Raw genomic sequence first — 16,509 nt, 5'->3', positions numbered from 1 at the left:
ACCTGGGTTCAATCACTGGGTTGAGAAGATTCCCCTGGAGAAAAGAATGGCTACCCACTCCAGTATTCTTGCCTGGAGAATCCCATGGGCAGAGGAGCCTGATGGGCTGCAGTCCATGGTGTCACAAAGAGTCAGACAGGAGTGAATGACTAACATCTTCACTTTTCATCCAGTTTCCCAGCATCATTTGTTGAAGACAGACTGCCCTTTCTTCCACTGGATGGTCTTAACACCCTTGTTAAAGATCGTTTGGCCATACATGTGACGACTTATTTCCAGGCCCTCTATCTATTCCATTAGTCTAAATGTCTGCCTTTATATCAGTACCACTGATATATATAGAATATTGATTACTATAGCTTTGTAATAGTAAATAGTAAAGCTTTGTAATAGCTTTGTATAGTTTTGAAATCAAGAGTCTGAGAGTTTCCATTTTGTTCTGTTTCAAGGTTGTTTTGGTAATGCTTTTCCTTTAAGATTCTTATTTCTCACTCTTCTATTTCTTTAAATTTCCTTTTCTTATATAGTTTCTTATATTTTCCCTTTCTTTTATAGTTTTTATATTACTGCATCCTTCACACCTGGAAGAAAGATGGACCAAGACAGCCTAACTGAGTGACCCAAAAGTAGTTGTCTAAAGCAGGCAAGCCTTAACAGCATGTGGAATAAACCTCTAAAATCTTTCTAGGGAAGGAAGTGTGGGGCTAGACTAGACACTTGAAGCAGGAGTTATAAACCTATGTACCTGCCCTATCTGTAGTTCTCATTAGTCATCCGATTTTGAGCAAGCCACTTCATCTCTTTAGACATCAGTTTTGTCAAGAATCAAAATGGGAGGGGATGCTTGCTTCAACAGCACATATGCTAAAATTGAAAGGATGCAGAGAAGATTAGCATGGCCCCTGTGCAAGGATGACACACAAATTCATGAAGCGCTCCATACCTTTGATGAACCTAGAGTCTATTATACAGAATGAAGTAAGTCAGAAAGAGGAAAAACGACTATCCGATACTAACACATATGTATGAAATCTAGAAAGATGGTACTGATGTACCTGTTTTCAGAGCAGCAATGGAGACACAGACATAGTGAACAAACTTACGGACAAGGCTGGCAGCAGTGGGGGGGAAGGAGAGGGTGGGATGTATGAAAGGGTAGCATGGAAACATACATTACCATATGTAAAATACATAGCCAATGGGAATTTGCTACATGGTTCAGAGAACTCAAACCAAGGCTCAGTAACAACGTAGAGGGGTGGGATGGGGAGGGAGGTGGGAGGGATGTTCAAGTGGGAGGTGACATGGGTAAACCTATGGTTGATTCATGTTGATGTTTGGTAGAAACCAGCACAATAGTGGGAGAAGGCAATGGCACCCCACTCTAGTACTCTTCCCTGGAAAATCCCATGGATGGAGGAGCCTGGAGGGCTGCAGTCCATGGGGTCGCTAAGAGTCGAACATGACTGAGCGACTTCACTTTCACTTTTCACTTTCATGCATTGGGGAAGGAAATGGCAACCCACTCCAGTGTTCTTGCCTGGAGAATCCCAGGGACAGGGGAGCCTGGTGGGCTGCCGTCTATGCGGTCACACAGAGTCGGACACGACTTAAGCGACTTAGCAGCAGCAGCAGCAGCACAATAGTGTAAAGCAATTATCCTTCAATTAAAAATTAATAAATTTTTTAAAAAGGAGAGGGAAGTTTTCTATACTCTAGAAGTCTACCATTCTATATGAAGATCAGATATATGAACTGAATCTTAGTTCAGGCAATACAAACCCTTAGGAGCTGGCAGTCTGTTTTTGTCCTCTCTCTATTCTTTTTCTTTTTAGTTATATTTCCTTTCTGACTCCCCATTACTTTCCTTTCCTTTCTGGAAAATTCTTTTTCCTTAATTTTGTCACCACTGTTTCAACTTTCTCAATTTTAACTTTAAAAATTTTCACTCTATTTTCAGAAAAGGAAAAAAAGTACTGATGTTCTAATCCTCATCCAACTACATACCATGCCATACTCAGTCCATTCTTAGGGAAAGTTCAGTTAATTATAGAGATGGCATCCAAAAGGCTGAGGGGCTGAACATCTACACAGGAAAGAACTGGGTAGATACATACCCCTGTTCTCCACTTCTTGTCCCCATTTCTGAAATCTGCCATTGAGGATATGGAGAACAGTGAAAAGTGGGATATTCAAGCCCCCTTGGGCTTCCCCGGTAGCTCAGTTGGTAAAGAATCTGCCTGCAATGCAGGAGATCATGGTTTGATTCCTGGGCCAGGAAGATCTGCTGGAGAAGGGACAGGCTACCCACCCCAGTATTCTTGGGCTTCCCTGGTGGCTCAGCTGGTAAAGAATCTGCCTGCAATGGGAGAGACCTGGGTTCAGTCCCAGGGTTGGGAAGATACCCTGGAGAAAGGAACTGCTACCCACTTCAGTATTCTGGCCTGAGGAATTCCATGGAATGTGTAATCCATGGGGTCGCACAGAGACATGACTGAGCGACTTTCACTTTCAAGTCTCCTTATTTCTCCCCTCAGAGTATTAACTGATTCTTTCTGTCTCCTTTGTTGTTTTCTCAAATCTCTGACATGGTCCTCCTAACTTGAATGACTCCACTTAGCTCAAGCTGGTCCCTTTCACTTCATCTTCTCTGTCATCCACCTTGCACATCTCTGCCAGGCTAATCATAAAACTGTACCTAGAGTTGTCATTTGCTCAGAAATCTACAGTGGCTTCCTGTTATCTTTGGCCTTAGTTACAAATTCTCCTGTTTGGCTTTCCAGGCCATTCATCATCTGATAGTACTTTATTTCCCAGCCCTCCCCAACAGGTTTTTAACAGCTCACTTCCTTTCACGCATGCTGCTCTTATTCCCAACCCTTTGCCATTGCCCACGCTATTTTTTCATCATTTGTAAGAATGTCTCTCCTCACCCCTGTCTACTGAGCAATTTTTGTCTCCTACATAAAACTTACTTCATTACTTTAGATAATATAGACTTTCCTCCTAATTTCTTGAAGCCTATAAAATCAACTCTATACAGTTCAGTATTTGATTTTTTAGTATTTGTGTTTTGTTTTCCAAGCTAGATTATAAACTCTTTTAGGAATGTGAACTTAAATTTTCCAATTTATAACACCAGGTGCAAACGAAAGATTCTATGATTATTTTTAGAACCAAAATGTTTCAATGCGTTCACTGACCTATGTATTCAAGTCCCTGGAATTAACTGAGCACACAGAAGTATATCATGTCATATGCAGCATGCCATGGCTCTGAAAAATTATTCTTAGTATCAATAGGAGACATGGAGTCCCAATTCGGTCTCAGTTATGTCTGAGTCTTTGCAACCCCATGGACGGCAGCATGCCAGGCTTCCCTGTCCATCAACAACTCCTAAAGCATGCTCAAACTCATGTCCATTGAGTCAGTGGTGCCATCCAACCATCTTATCCTCTGTCATCTCCTACTCCTCCTGCCTTTAATCTTTTCCAGCATCAGGGTCTTTTCTAATGAGTCAGTTCTTTGCATCAGGTGCCCAAAGCATTCGAGTTTCAGCTTCAGCATCAGTCCTTCCAGTGAATATTCAGGACTGATCTCCTTTAGGATGGACTGGTTGGATCTCCTTGCAGTCCAAGGGACTCTCAAGAGTCTTCTCCAGCACCACAGTTCAAAAGCATCAATTCTTCAATGCTCAGCTTTCTTTACAGTCCAACTCTCACATCCATACATGACTACTGGAAAAATCATAGCTTTGACTAGATAGACCTTTGTGGGCAAAGTAATGTTTCTGCTTTTTAATATGATGTCTAGGTTGGTCATAGTTTTTCTTCCAAGAAGCAAGTGTTTTTCAATTTCATGGCTACAGTCACACACTGCAGTGATTTTGGAGCCCAAGAAAATAAAGTCTGTCACTGTTTACATTATTTCCCCATCTATTTGCCATGAAGTAATGGAACTGGATACCATGGTCTTTGTTTTCTGAATGTTGAGTTTTAAGTCAGCTTTTTCACTCTCCTCTTTCACTTTCATTAAGAGGCTCTTTAGTTCCTCTTTGCTTTCTGCCATTAGGGTGGTGTCATCTGCATACCTGAGGTTATTGATATTTCTCCTAGCAATCATGATTCCAGCTTCTGCTTCATCCAGTCTGGCTTTTTGCATGATGTACTCTGCTTCTAAGTTAAGTAAGCAAGGTGACAACATACAGCCTTGACGTACTCCTTTCCCAATTTGGAACCAGTTCGTTGTTCCGTGTCCGGTTCTAACTGTTGCTTTTTGATCTGCATACAGATTTCTCAGGAGGCAGGTCAGGTGGTCTGGTATTCCCATCTCTTTAAGAATTTTCCATAGTAGTGATCCACACAGTCAAAGGCTTTGACATAGTCAATGAAGCAGAAGTAGATGTTTTTCTGGAATTCTCTTGCCTTTTCTATGATCCAGCGGATGTTGGCAACATGATCTCTGGTTCCTCTGCCTTTTAATCCAGCTTGAACATCTGGAACTTCTCGGTTCACATACTGTTGAAGCCTAGGTTGGAGAATTTTTAGCATTATTTTGTTAGCATGTGAGATGAGTGCACTATTGAATTTCAAATTGAGTTACTTATCCTCTCTGTACCTGGAAGTCCAGCAGGTATGTGTTCTCTTTTAGGAAATTACTAAAGCAAATCCTTCTGATCAAGGCATCCAAGAGCAGCTAAGTGTTTTCTAAAATAATGACAATGTACAAAATAAGAACCCACAAGTCAAACCAAGAAGAAATTTCTCAGTTTGTCAATGAAACAACTTACAGGCAGATTCCCCAAGCGGCAAACCTCCCTTACAAATATAATTACCACATTTGAGAAGTCACATATTAAGGAGCCTAATTCAGTCATTTTCCAAACTGCGTTTCAATTCTTCCTTCATTTCCTGTGCAATGCATGTTACTTTTTTCATATAAAGAAGGAGTGCCTGTAATGTTGCCTTTTGCAAAGAGCTTCCCTTGTGGCTCAGCTGATAAAGAATCCTCCTGCAATGTGGGAGACCTGGGTTTGATCCCTGGGTTAGGAAGATCCCCTGGAGAAGGGAAAGGCTACCCACTCCAGTATTTTGACCTGGAGAATTCCATGGATTGTATAGTCCATGAGGTCCCAAAGAGTCAGACACGACTGAGCAACTTTCACTTTGAAAAGAGTTCACATCTATAGTAATCTCATAAATATGTTGGCATTTCACAACTCTGTTAGTTAGGTATAGCCTCTACCTTCCTTTGTCCCTATCAGCACTTCTAAATCTTGCACATTTCTCACATATACTTAAGCCCACCAGGTGAATAATCAACAGGAGAAAGCCCACTGGTTTAGTCACCACTTCGTTTTAATTCAGCCATGCTATTGACAGAAAATTTATATGAAATATCTATTAAAAGTGAAAATGAAAGTCGCTCAGTCATGCCTGACTCTTTGTGACCCCCATGGACTGTACAGTCCATGGAATTCTCCAGGCCAGAATACTGGAGTGGGTAGGCTTTCCCTTCTCCAGGGGATCTTCCTGACCCAGGAATTGAAGTGGGGTCTCTTGCACTGCAGGCAGATTCTTTACCAACTGAGCTATTAGGAAAGCCCAGGACTCCTAAAGGTGTTCAAACTTTGGAACAAATCTGTTAAATATATACAATGTTAGGGTTTTTAGAAAAAATACAAACATTCATAGATTTCAGTAATATGAAAGCTAGGATTAGAAAGAAGAAGTGAAACTGTTTAGTGAAACTTTACTTTTGCTTTTTCTGGCAGAAGCTAAAGAGCCAAGACTACTTTGCAATAAATATGCTTGTGTACCCAATTCTGAATATCTGCATAGAAGCATTGTTTTTTTCTGAAATCTAGAGAAAGAACTGTGGTTTCCCAGTCACTGCAGAAAAAGGAGCCATGTGTAATGTTGCAGATGGGCAATTTCCTCTGGTCACATTCACTCACTGTACATTGGGAAAGCAAAGGAAAGCGTAAAGGGATTTGATGGAACAATGCTTTTTATATAGTCATAGTGGATTATTTATTTTAAAAGGTCAGTCAGGAAAGGGTGTCATGCCTTATAGAGTAATACATATGAAAATTAGTTAAAGTCATGAACCCCTGCAGGGGGGATCAGTCTTGAAGGTCACCCAAAGACCTACAGTAAATGCTCTGTTAGCTGGCATAGTTATAGAATAAAAGTCCTCTGATTAAAAATATGTTGCAGTTAAGCCTCCATTGTAGTCACTAAATCATGCCTAGGTTTTAAATATTCAGGAATTAGGGTAATATAAAGTAGTGAGGAAACACAAAAGCCATCAATTCAGACAACCTGATTCCAAATCTTGGTTATGACCCTTACCAGATGTGTGATGTTGATTAAGTTATCTCTCATCTTTAAACCTTAATTTACATATCTGTAAAATAGAGACGAACCTGGATTATATACCATGCTAGAACTTCCATTTCTGGCCAAGATGATGTTTTGGGGACTAGATTTTCCCTCTTGCCTCACACAGTTAATAAAGTAGACAAAATATATGAAGCATTGGTTTCCATGACCCTGGATATTAGACTAAGAAGAATATCGTCTCTGAGATATGAGAAACAAAAGAGATGAGATATCTGGTTGTCCAAGCTTACAACCTTGAGAAAATTTCCTGGTCACGGAGCAAGAAGGCAAACCAGATGTGGTCTAGCAGAATAAGAGTTGAAGAGACAGCTGGGTATCTAGGAACATCAGGAATTCATACGGCAGAGTTCAGAGAAGAGAGAGCCACGAAGAAAGAGAACTCTAGAGAACTACGTAGAGCCAGTCCTTGGGTTCAGCAGAGTATTGATCACCACATACATAAGATGAAAATAATTGGGACTGGTAAGAGAATCACCAGCAGGATCAGAGGGACTAGTACCCACTGCTCACATAGAATCATGAAATACCTATTCCCAAGAGTAAGGGAGGAAAACTTTGTAAGTCACATGGGTTTAGGAGAGTATTAAGAATAGTCTTGCCTCAGTCAGTTCAGTTCAGTCACTCTGTCATGTCCAACTCTTTGTGACCCCATGGACTGCAGCACACCAGGCTTCCCTGTTCATCGCTAACTCCCAGAGCTTGCTCAAACTCATGTCCATCAAGTTGGTGAGGCCATCCAGCCATCTCATCCTCTGTCGTCCCCTTCTGCTCCTGCCTTCAATCTTTCCGAGTATCAGGGTCTTTTCCAGTGAGTCAGTTCTTTGCATCAGGTGGCCAAAGTATCGGAACTTCAGCTTCAGTATCAGTCATTTCAATGAATATTCAGGACTGATTCCTTTAGGACTGATTTGATCTCCCTGCAGTCCAAGGGACTCTCAAGAATCTTCTCCAACACCATAGTTCAAAAGCATCATTTCTTCAGCACTCAGCTTTCTTTATGGTCCAGCTTTCACATCCATACATGACTACTGGAAAAACCACAGCTTTGACTAAATGGACCTTGGTTGGCAAAGTAGTGTCTCTGTTTTTTAATATACGGTCTAGGTTGGTCATAACTTTTCTTCCAAGGAGCAAGTGTCTTTTAACTTCATGTCTGTAGTCACCATCTGCAGTGATTTTGGAGCCCAAGAAAATATACTCTGCATAAATACATAGCAAATCTATTTTCTCTGGCTGCTTTTAAGATTTTCTCTTTTGTCACTGTCTCTGAGACATTTTATTACAATGTATTTTAATGTAGTTTTGTGTGTGTGTGTACTGGGTTTTGTGTGGCTTCTTGGATCTATGGGTTCATAGTTTTCATCAAATTTGGAAAAAAATACCATTATTTCTTCAAATGTTGTTTCTATCACCCTCTCTCTTTCAGGGACTCCAATTTCACATATGTTAGGCCACTTAAAGTTGTGTCACAATTCATTGAGATTCTTTTCATTTTTTTTTCAATTATGCTATCTTTGTGTGTTTAAATTTTGAATAGTTTCTATTACTCTATCATGGAAAACCAGCCAAACTTTCCTCAGTAGCAGAGAATACTTAGTTCTAAACTAAACATGGCTCTGGTACAACATGACCAATCTTAAAGACTTGCAGATATGAAAAAGTTTTCAAATAACTATGTCTTAAAATAAAGCAACAAAAGTCCACCTAGTCAAAGCTATGGTTTTTCTAGTAGTCATGTATGGATGTGAGAGTCAAACTATAAAGAAAGCTGAGCACTGAAGAATTTGTACTTTTGAACTGTGTTGTTGGAGAAGACTCTTGAGAGTCCCTTGGACTGCAAGGAGATCCAACCAGTCAATCCTAAAGGAAATCAGTCCTGAATATTCATTGGAAGGACTGATGCTGAAGATGAAACTCCAATACTTCAGGCACCTGATGTGAAGAACTGACTCACTGGAAAAGACCCTGATGCTTGGAAAGATTGAAGGCAGGAGGAGAAGGGGACGACAGAGGATGAGATGGTTGGATGGCATCACCGAGTCAACGGACATGACTTTGAGCAAGCTCTGGGAGCTGCTGATGCACAGAGAGGCCTGGCATGCTACAGTCCATGGGGTCACAAAGAGTCGGACAGGACTAAGCAACTGAACTGAATTGAAAATAAAACACAAGAATATTTATAGAAATACTGAAGTATCCAATACCTCGAAAGGTAAAATTTACAATCAAAAACATCCAATTGAAAAAAATTACCAATTATGGAAAAAGGAGGAAAAAATGTGACTTGTAATTAGAAGAAAAGTTCATCAAAACAAACCCTTAACTGAACATAGATGTTAGGATTAGCAAAGACTCTCAAATAGTTAGGATAACTATATTCCACATATTCATAAAGTTGAGACATGGAAATGTTAAAAAGATACAGATCAAATTTTTAAAGATAAAATCTAGAATGTCTGAAATGGAAAAGTAACTATATGGGATAAATTTTGGATTAGACAAGGCAGAAGAAAATAATGAACCTGATGATAGAGTAATGGAAACTGTTCAAAATTTAAACACACAAAGATAATGTAACTGAAAAAAATGAAAAGAATATCAGTGGGTTGTGACATACCTTCAAGTGGCCTAACATAGGTGAAATTAGAGCCGTTGAAAGAGAGGGGATGATAGAAACAATATTTAAAGAAATAGTGGTATTTTTTTTTCAAATTTGATGAAAATTATGATGGTGGGAAAGCTTGAGGGCAGGAGGAGAAGGGGACAAGAGAGGATGAGATGGTTGGATGGCATCACCAACTCAATGGACATAAGTGTGAATAAACTCAGGGAGTTGGACAGGGAGGCCTGGCGTGCTGCAGTCCATGGGGTCACAAAGAGTCAGACACAACTGAGAGACTCAACTGAACTGATGAACCCAGAGATCCAAGAAGCCACACGAAACCCAGTACACACACACACACACACCCCCACACACACAAACAACATTAAAGCACATTGTAATAAAATTGCTCAAAAACAATGATAAGAGAGAATATCTTGGTAGCAACCAGTGAAAATAGATATGCTACATACAGAGGAATAAAGACAAAGAAATAGCAGATTTTCTTTATAAGAAACAATGCAAAAAGATGGTGGTCAACAACTAGAAGAAAAAAAAATCAACCTAAAACTCTATGCCCCAGGAAAATACCTTTCAAACACAAAGGCAAAGAAAGAGTTTTCAACCGTGCATAACCTGGAAAATATATTTACTATCAGAAACACACCACAAGAAACGTGAAACGAAATTCTCCAGGCAAAAGGAAAATGATACCACTTAACAGTATGGATCTATGTACATAAATGAAGAGCACCAGAATAGAAACAAATATATGAGATAGTTTACTTGTGATTTAAAAATGTCAATAGATAATTATTTATTTAAACAAAAATAATTATGTAGTATAGAATTTATAACAAATAAATTATATTAAAATGCACCAATAGTACCAAGACTAAATAGGAGGAATTTGATGTATATTATTTATCTTAAATTAAACATGAGATGACATAATATCACTTAAAGATAGATTGTGATAAGTTAACAATGTGATAAGTTAACTATAAACCCTAAAGCAGCTTTAAACAAGTGAAATAAAGAATTGGATCTAATAAGCCAACAAAGAAGATAATACGGAATCATAATAAAAAAAAAATCAGTTGATCCAAAAAAAAAGAGAGAAAAAGAGTAAAAGGTAGATAAAGAATGAATGGAATAAATATAAAACAACACAAAGACAGAACTATACCTAACCACATCAACTACACCATCCCACACTGAAGGCGAATGCTATAAACAATTATTGTTAGGCAATAATTGTCAGATTATTGTCACTGGATAGTCAGGGAGGCCTGGTGTGCTGCGATTCATGGGGTCACAAAGAGTCTGACATGACTAAGCGACTGAACTGAACTGTCAGATTGGATGTAAAAGAAAGACCCAAATATCTTCAGGCTTTTTAAAACAGAAATTAGAGAGCTGATACTAAAATTCATATGGAAATGTAAAGAATCTATAACAGTCAAGATAATTCTGAATAAGAAAAACAAAGTTGGAAAATAATACTGCCTGATTTTGATATTTATTATAAAACTTCACTAATTAAGACAGAGTTGCACTGACAAAGATTGACAATTATATCAGTAGAACAGAATATAATCCAGAAATAGACCCACACACATACAGACCACTCCCTGTGTGCTAAATTGCTTCAGTTGTGTCCGACTCTTTGCAACCCAATGGACTGTAGCCCATCAGGCTCCTCTGTCCTTGAGATTCTCCAGGCAAGAATATTGGAGTGGGTAGCCATTTCCTTCTCTAGGGGATCTTCCTGACCGAGGGATCAGGCCCATGACTTTTATGTCTCCTACATTGGCAGGCTGGTTCTTTTCCACTAGCGCCACCTGGGAAGCCAATACAGAGCACTAACCTTCAACAATGGAGACGGCAGTGGCACCCCACTCCAGTACTCTCGCCTGGAAAACCCCATGGACGGAGGAGCCTGGTGGGCTGCAGTCCCTGGGGTCGCTAAGAGTCAGACATGACTGAGCGACTTCACTTTCACTTTTCACTTTCATGCACTGGAGAAGGAAATGGCAACCCACTCCAGTGTTCTTGCCTGGAGAATCCCAGGGATGGGGGAGCCTGGTGGGCTGCCGTCTATGGGGTTGCACAGAGTCAGACATGACTGAAGTGATTTAACAGCAGCAGCAGCAACCTTCAACAAAAGTACTTTAAATAAGTAGTGCTGGAAAATTTTCATATCTATATGCAATGAATGAATTTTGAATCATACCTCGTATCACATATAAAAATTGACTAAAAATGAGCTGTGAAAGTTAAAGTATTAGTCACTCAGTCATGTTTGACTCTTTGTGACCACATTGATTATAGCCCATCAGGCTACTCTGTCCATGGAATTCTGCAAGCAAGTTTATTGGAGTTAGTTGCCATAGACTACATGTAAAAATAAATAACAAAAAAGATATCATTTAGAAGAAACCACAGAAAATCGTTGTGACCTTAGGTTGGTCAAAGATTTTTTTTTTTTTTTTCTTGGAACCCCATGGACTGTAAATGTTAATCCAATTCAGAACTCTCTTTTAATTTCATTTTAGCTGTAACAGGTAATGATAATCAAGATTGTACATTTTGACATGGTAACTGAAGGATAATTTGCCATCTAGAAAGTTATATTCCTGGAGAATATTTTATTGATTGACTAAAATTTGTAGTAGTGTCAAATTAGGAAGTGTTTTAAGTTGGAAAATTTTGTTTTCTAGTGCAAGAGTTAAAGTGAGTAATTTTAGCTATGCCTGAGGGAATGGACTACATTTGGACCTCTCATGTAAATGAATGGATATAAACCGATCCATATATACCACATATATGAGGATCTTACTGCTTATTCTTATCCTGTTAAGGAGAATATGCAGTATTCTGATTTACTCCATGTCTTATGCCACTGAAATCTTTGATGATCATATATGAAATGTCTTCACATTGAAGAAATTCTACATTTTTATTTTGTGTCAATAATAAACTACATTATCATGGACATAATCCCTTGCTAGCATTCACACTTATAATCACACTCATGCACATCGTGGATCTTTTTTGACAGCTTGCAAGGATCCCTATTCTCCTTTGCATGTAGCCTTCACAGTTACAAAACTGAAATTTCTTTGGCCACTTCCTCGGATGATTGTAGAGCTCAGCTTTTCAAAGGTGTTTTTTTTTTTTTTTTCAATGGCTTAGACACACCTAAGAAAAATATGCGTTCTTTTCACTACTGGTTATAGGCCAAAGCTTTTAAATCCCCATTTGCCAAGAAAACAGCACTACTAAGTGTACTGTGGATCAACAAATCGAATACACTCTTGATAGTCACTTTTCTACCTCAAAAAGCCCCTATCATCTTTACATTTTCTTCTGCCCTTGTTACCCACAAATGGTCATTTGTTACCCACAGAAGAGCTACACTCATATCCCTATTCTGCTAATGAATCTCTGGCTCATATGTAGTATCTGACAGAACATATGTGATACAAATCTCACCCCATAATCATTTTTTATAAGCCTTGGAGGGACATAGTAAGTAAATAAAGATGTTCTCTTTTCCAGGAGCATTTTTGTTTATAAAAATGGTGTACATGGTGTCTTATGTTGGGTTCCGTAGAAGTAGATGGTAAATCAAGGGTTGTGTATGAGTGAAAATATGTAAGAGAAGTGTGCAAGGGAACATAGGCAGCAGAAGAGGGGGAGGAGGAGGAGACAATTGGGGGATGATTCCAGGAAGAGTCTTGTGGGGCTTCAAGTGTCAAGAGACACTTTAGAGTATGATTTATACCTCAGAGTTTGTCTCCTTTGAGAACAGGGGCTGAGTCACTGGCTAAGGAAGGGTCTGCTGCTGCTGCTGCTGCTGCTAAGTTGCTTCAGTCGTGTCTGACTCTGTGCGACCCCAGAGACGGCAGCCCACCAGGCTCCCCCGTCCCTGGGATTTTCCAGGCAAGAACACTGGAGTGGGTTGCCATTTCCTTCTCCAATGCATGACAGTGAAAAGTGAAAGTGAAGTCGCTCAGTCGTGTCTGACTCTTCGCAACCCCATGGACTGCAGCCTACCAGGCTCCTCCAGCCATGGGATTTTCCAGGCAAGAGTACTGGAGTGGGTTGCCATTGCCTTCTCCGAAGGAAGGGTCTAGGAGATAGAAAATGCCAGGCTCTTTGATGTCCTTACAATGAGGTTCTAGATGTCTCAGGGGAGTCCCTTAAAGCAAGCCAAAGTGCAGGCCACTAGAAGTGAAGACACAGAGAAGCCAGGAGAGGAACACACTCAAACACTGCAAGGATGCCAAGGGGTATGGTCAGCACCAGCAGCTTCGCTGCACAAATGTTCACCGAGCACTTGCTCTGTGGGATGGTGTGCTCTATGCTGGGAGCAAGTTGGTAGCAAGTGGGTCCATTGCACATTCCAGCTAAGTTTAAAGTGGGATTGAAAAATAAAGGATGCCTCTTAAGCCAGTAACCACACAAACGAATGGAACATTACAAACTGTTGAGTACTTTGAAAAAAAAAACTCGTGAGAACATTTTTTGGAGGCACCTGGCTTAGTCTTGGGCTCAACAGATGCTTTTCCAAGGAAACAAAAGATAGCAGTTCAGCTCCCTGGCTCTATGAAGAAAAGTGGTTTTGCTAAGTAAAAACAATTTGCACACTTTTAGGTGTCCTAAAGATCATGGCATCTGGTCCCTTCACTTCATGACAAATAGATGGGGAAACAGTGTAAACAGTGTCAGACTTTATTTTTTTGGGCTCCAAAATCACTGCAGATGGTGACTGCAGCCATGAAATTAAAAGACGCTTACTCCTTGAAAGAAAAGTTATGACCAACCTAGATAGCATATTGAAAAGCAGAGACATTACTTTGTCAACAAAGGTCCGTCTAGTCAAGGCTATAGTTTTTCCAGTGGTCATGTATAGATGTGAGAGTTGGACTGTGAAGAAGGCTGAGGGCCGAAGAATTGACGCTTTTGAACTGTGGTGTTGGAGAAGACTCTTGAGAGTCCCTTGGACTGCAAGGAGATCCAACCAGTCCATTGTGAAGGAGATCAGCCCTGGGATTTCTTTGGAAGGACTGATGCTGAAGCTGAAACTCCAGTACTTTGGCCACTTCATGCGAAGAGTTGACTGATTGGAAAAGACTCTGATGCTGGGAGGGATTGGGGGCAGGAGGAGAAGGGGATGACAGAGGATGAGATGGCTGGATGGCATCACTGACTCGATGCACGTGAGTCTGAGTGAACTCCGGGAGTTGGTGATGAACAGGGAGGCCTGGCGTGCTGCGATTCATGGGGTCGCAAAGAGTAGGACATGACTGAGCGACTGAACTGAACTGAAAGAAATTATTAAAGTCAGGCTAAACCCCATGAAAAGATTTAAATAGTAGAAAAGAGATAATATGAGGATGTAGAGCACTACAATCTAAAGGGTATGTTCATTAGATTGGGTGAACTAGGAAATACTCCACAGTCCACACTTTATACAGGCAACACAACAGAATACAAACAGCCTGAATAAGAAAGTTACATACACAGCAACAATCAGTGGTCAAGTTTTGACAAGGGTGATTTTCTGACCAAGAATAATGATAAGAATCTCCCATGGTGAAACAATATGACTGCCAGGCACCGGGCTAGGTGCTCTATTCATTACCGGTTAACTCCTAACAAATGACCCATGGGTGTGGTACCATCTTCATCCCCACTTTGCAGAAAGGAAAATAGGATGAGAGGGGGAGAAATTTGCCCAGGATCACAAAGATGCAAAGCAACTCAATGGGATCAAAATGGAAGTCTGATTTCAAAGCTGAGCCATAACTAATTTGTCAGACTGGCTGAGAAAGAAGTAACCACTTATATGAACTCTCATTGGGAAGAGAAGTAGAAACAATGGCAGGTTAAAGTCAGCAGAGTACTAGCTAATTATCCACTTCAGGCAAGAGACTGGCTAGCTAGCTAACAGACCCCTTTCCAAACAGTGCAGGTCCTCAGAGGAGTCAGTCATCCACACAGAAGTCTTACTACTGCTTGTTGCCTTGTAAGAGAGCATGCTCTGAAGCTTTCTCAGTGGTCTCAAATACATTCTACCTTATTGGACTCTTAGTTCCAACATCTTCATCACGGAACACATAAGGTCAATGCCTGAAAGTAGGTTCCTGATTGCCACGAGATCTTCACTAGAGGCTTCCCTGGTAGCTTAGCTGGTAAAGAATCCGCCCGCAATGCAGGAGACCCCGGATTGATTCCTGGGTTGGGAAGATCCTCTGGAGAAGGGATAGACTACCCTACCCACTCCAGTATTCTTGCCTGGAGGATCCCCATGGACAGAGGAGCCTGGAAGTCGACAGTCCATGGGGTCTCAAAGAGTCAGTCGCGACTGAGTGACTAAACACAGCACAGAGTCACATCAACAAAATAAGCTGTTTTTTTTTTTTTTTTTTTTTACCACAGCACAAGGCGTGGCTTCTGAGACAACACACTCACTGTCTTCCATAAGTAGCTCAAAAATGTGAATTTCACATTGTGAATCTGTCACACATAAATTACACTGGGACAATAGAATGGTTTTTTCCCTTCTCATATGGTGACTCTGAGAGATTGGTAGTGACTGCCTGGAACATTGTTGCAAAGAATTCAAGCTCAGCAGGAGGAAGCATCAGGAGCTATGGGTGAGGCCCTTGGTCAGCACTAGATGAGGGAAGAATGTACAACATTTTGGCCACACTTGATGAAGCCCTATTTCTCAAACCTATCTAATCATAAAAGAAGAGTTAAAAAGCTGGCTTAAAACTCAACATTCAAAAAATGAAGATCATGGCATCTGGTTCCATTATTTCATGGCAAATAGATGGGGAAACAATGAAAACAGTGAGAGACTTTATTTTCTTGGGCTTCAAAATCACTGCAGATGGCAACTGCAGCCATGAAATTATAAGACTCTCACTCCTTGGAAGAAAAGCTATAACAAACCTCGACAGGATATTAAAAGCTAGAGACATTACTTTATTGACAAAGGTCCATCTAGTCAAAGCTATGGTTTTTCCAATAGTCATGTATGGATGTAAGAGTTGGACCATAAAGAAATCTGAGCACCAAAGAATTGATGCTTTTGAACTGTTGTGTTGGAGAAGACTCTTGAGAGCCCCTTGGACTGCAAGGAGATCAAACCAATCAAATCCTAAAGGAAATGAGTCCTGAATATACATTACAAGGAGTGATGCTGAAGCTGAAACTCCAATACTTTGGCCACCTGATGTGAAGAACTGACTCATTGCAAGAGACCCTGATGCTGGGAAAGATTGAAGGCAGGAGGAAAAGGGGATGACAGAGGATGATATAGTTGTATAGCATCACCAATTTGATGGACATGAGTTTGAGCAAGCTCCAGAAGATGATGAAGGACAGGGAAGCCTAGCAGGCTGCAGTCCATGGGGTTGCAGAGTCAAACATGACTGAGTGACTGAACTGACTGATGGATGAACCTAAGTAAAAGAATCCAGATAC

The 16,509-nt window shown here is 40.4% G+C and overlaps 1 non-coding gene across 1 annotated transcript; it reads left to right on the top strand.

The window, feature by feature from the left end:
* The first annotated feature begins 840 nt into the window (after positions 1-840).
* LOC147350471 (U6 spliceosomal RNA) lies at positions 841-947 on the top strand. The gene has a single exon (XR_015149293.1). It is a non-coding gene; the product is annotated as a U6 spliceosomal RNA (small nuclear RNA).
* Positions 948-16,509: the final 15,562 nt, after the last annotated feature.

The sequence above is a fragment of the Bos grunniens genome, chromosome 20 (genome assembly GCF_055505025.1).
Source record: "Bos grunniens cultivar Pamir isolate PY7600 chromosome 20, Bosgru_T2T1.0, whole genome shotgun sequence".
NCBI lineage: Eukaryota > Metazoa > Chordata > Mammalia > Artiodactyla > Bovidae > Bos > Bos grunniens.
This window is presented reverse-complemented; position numbering and strand designations above follow the sequence as displayed.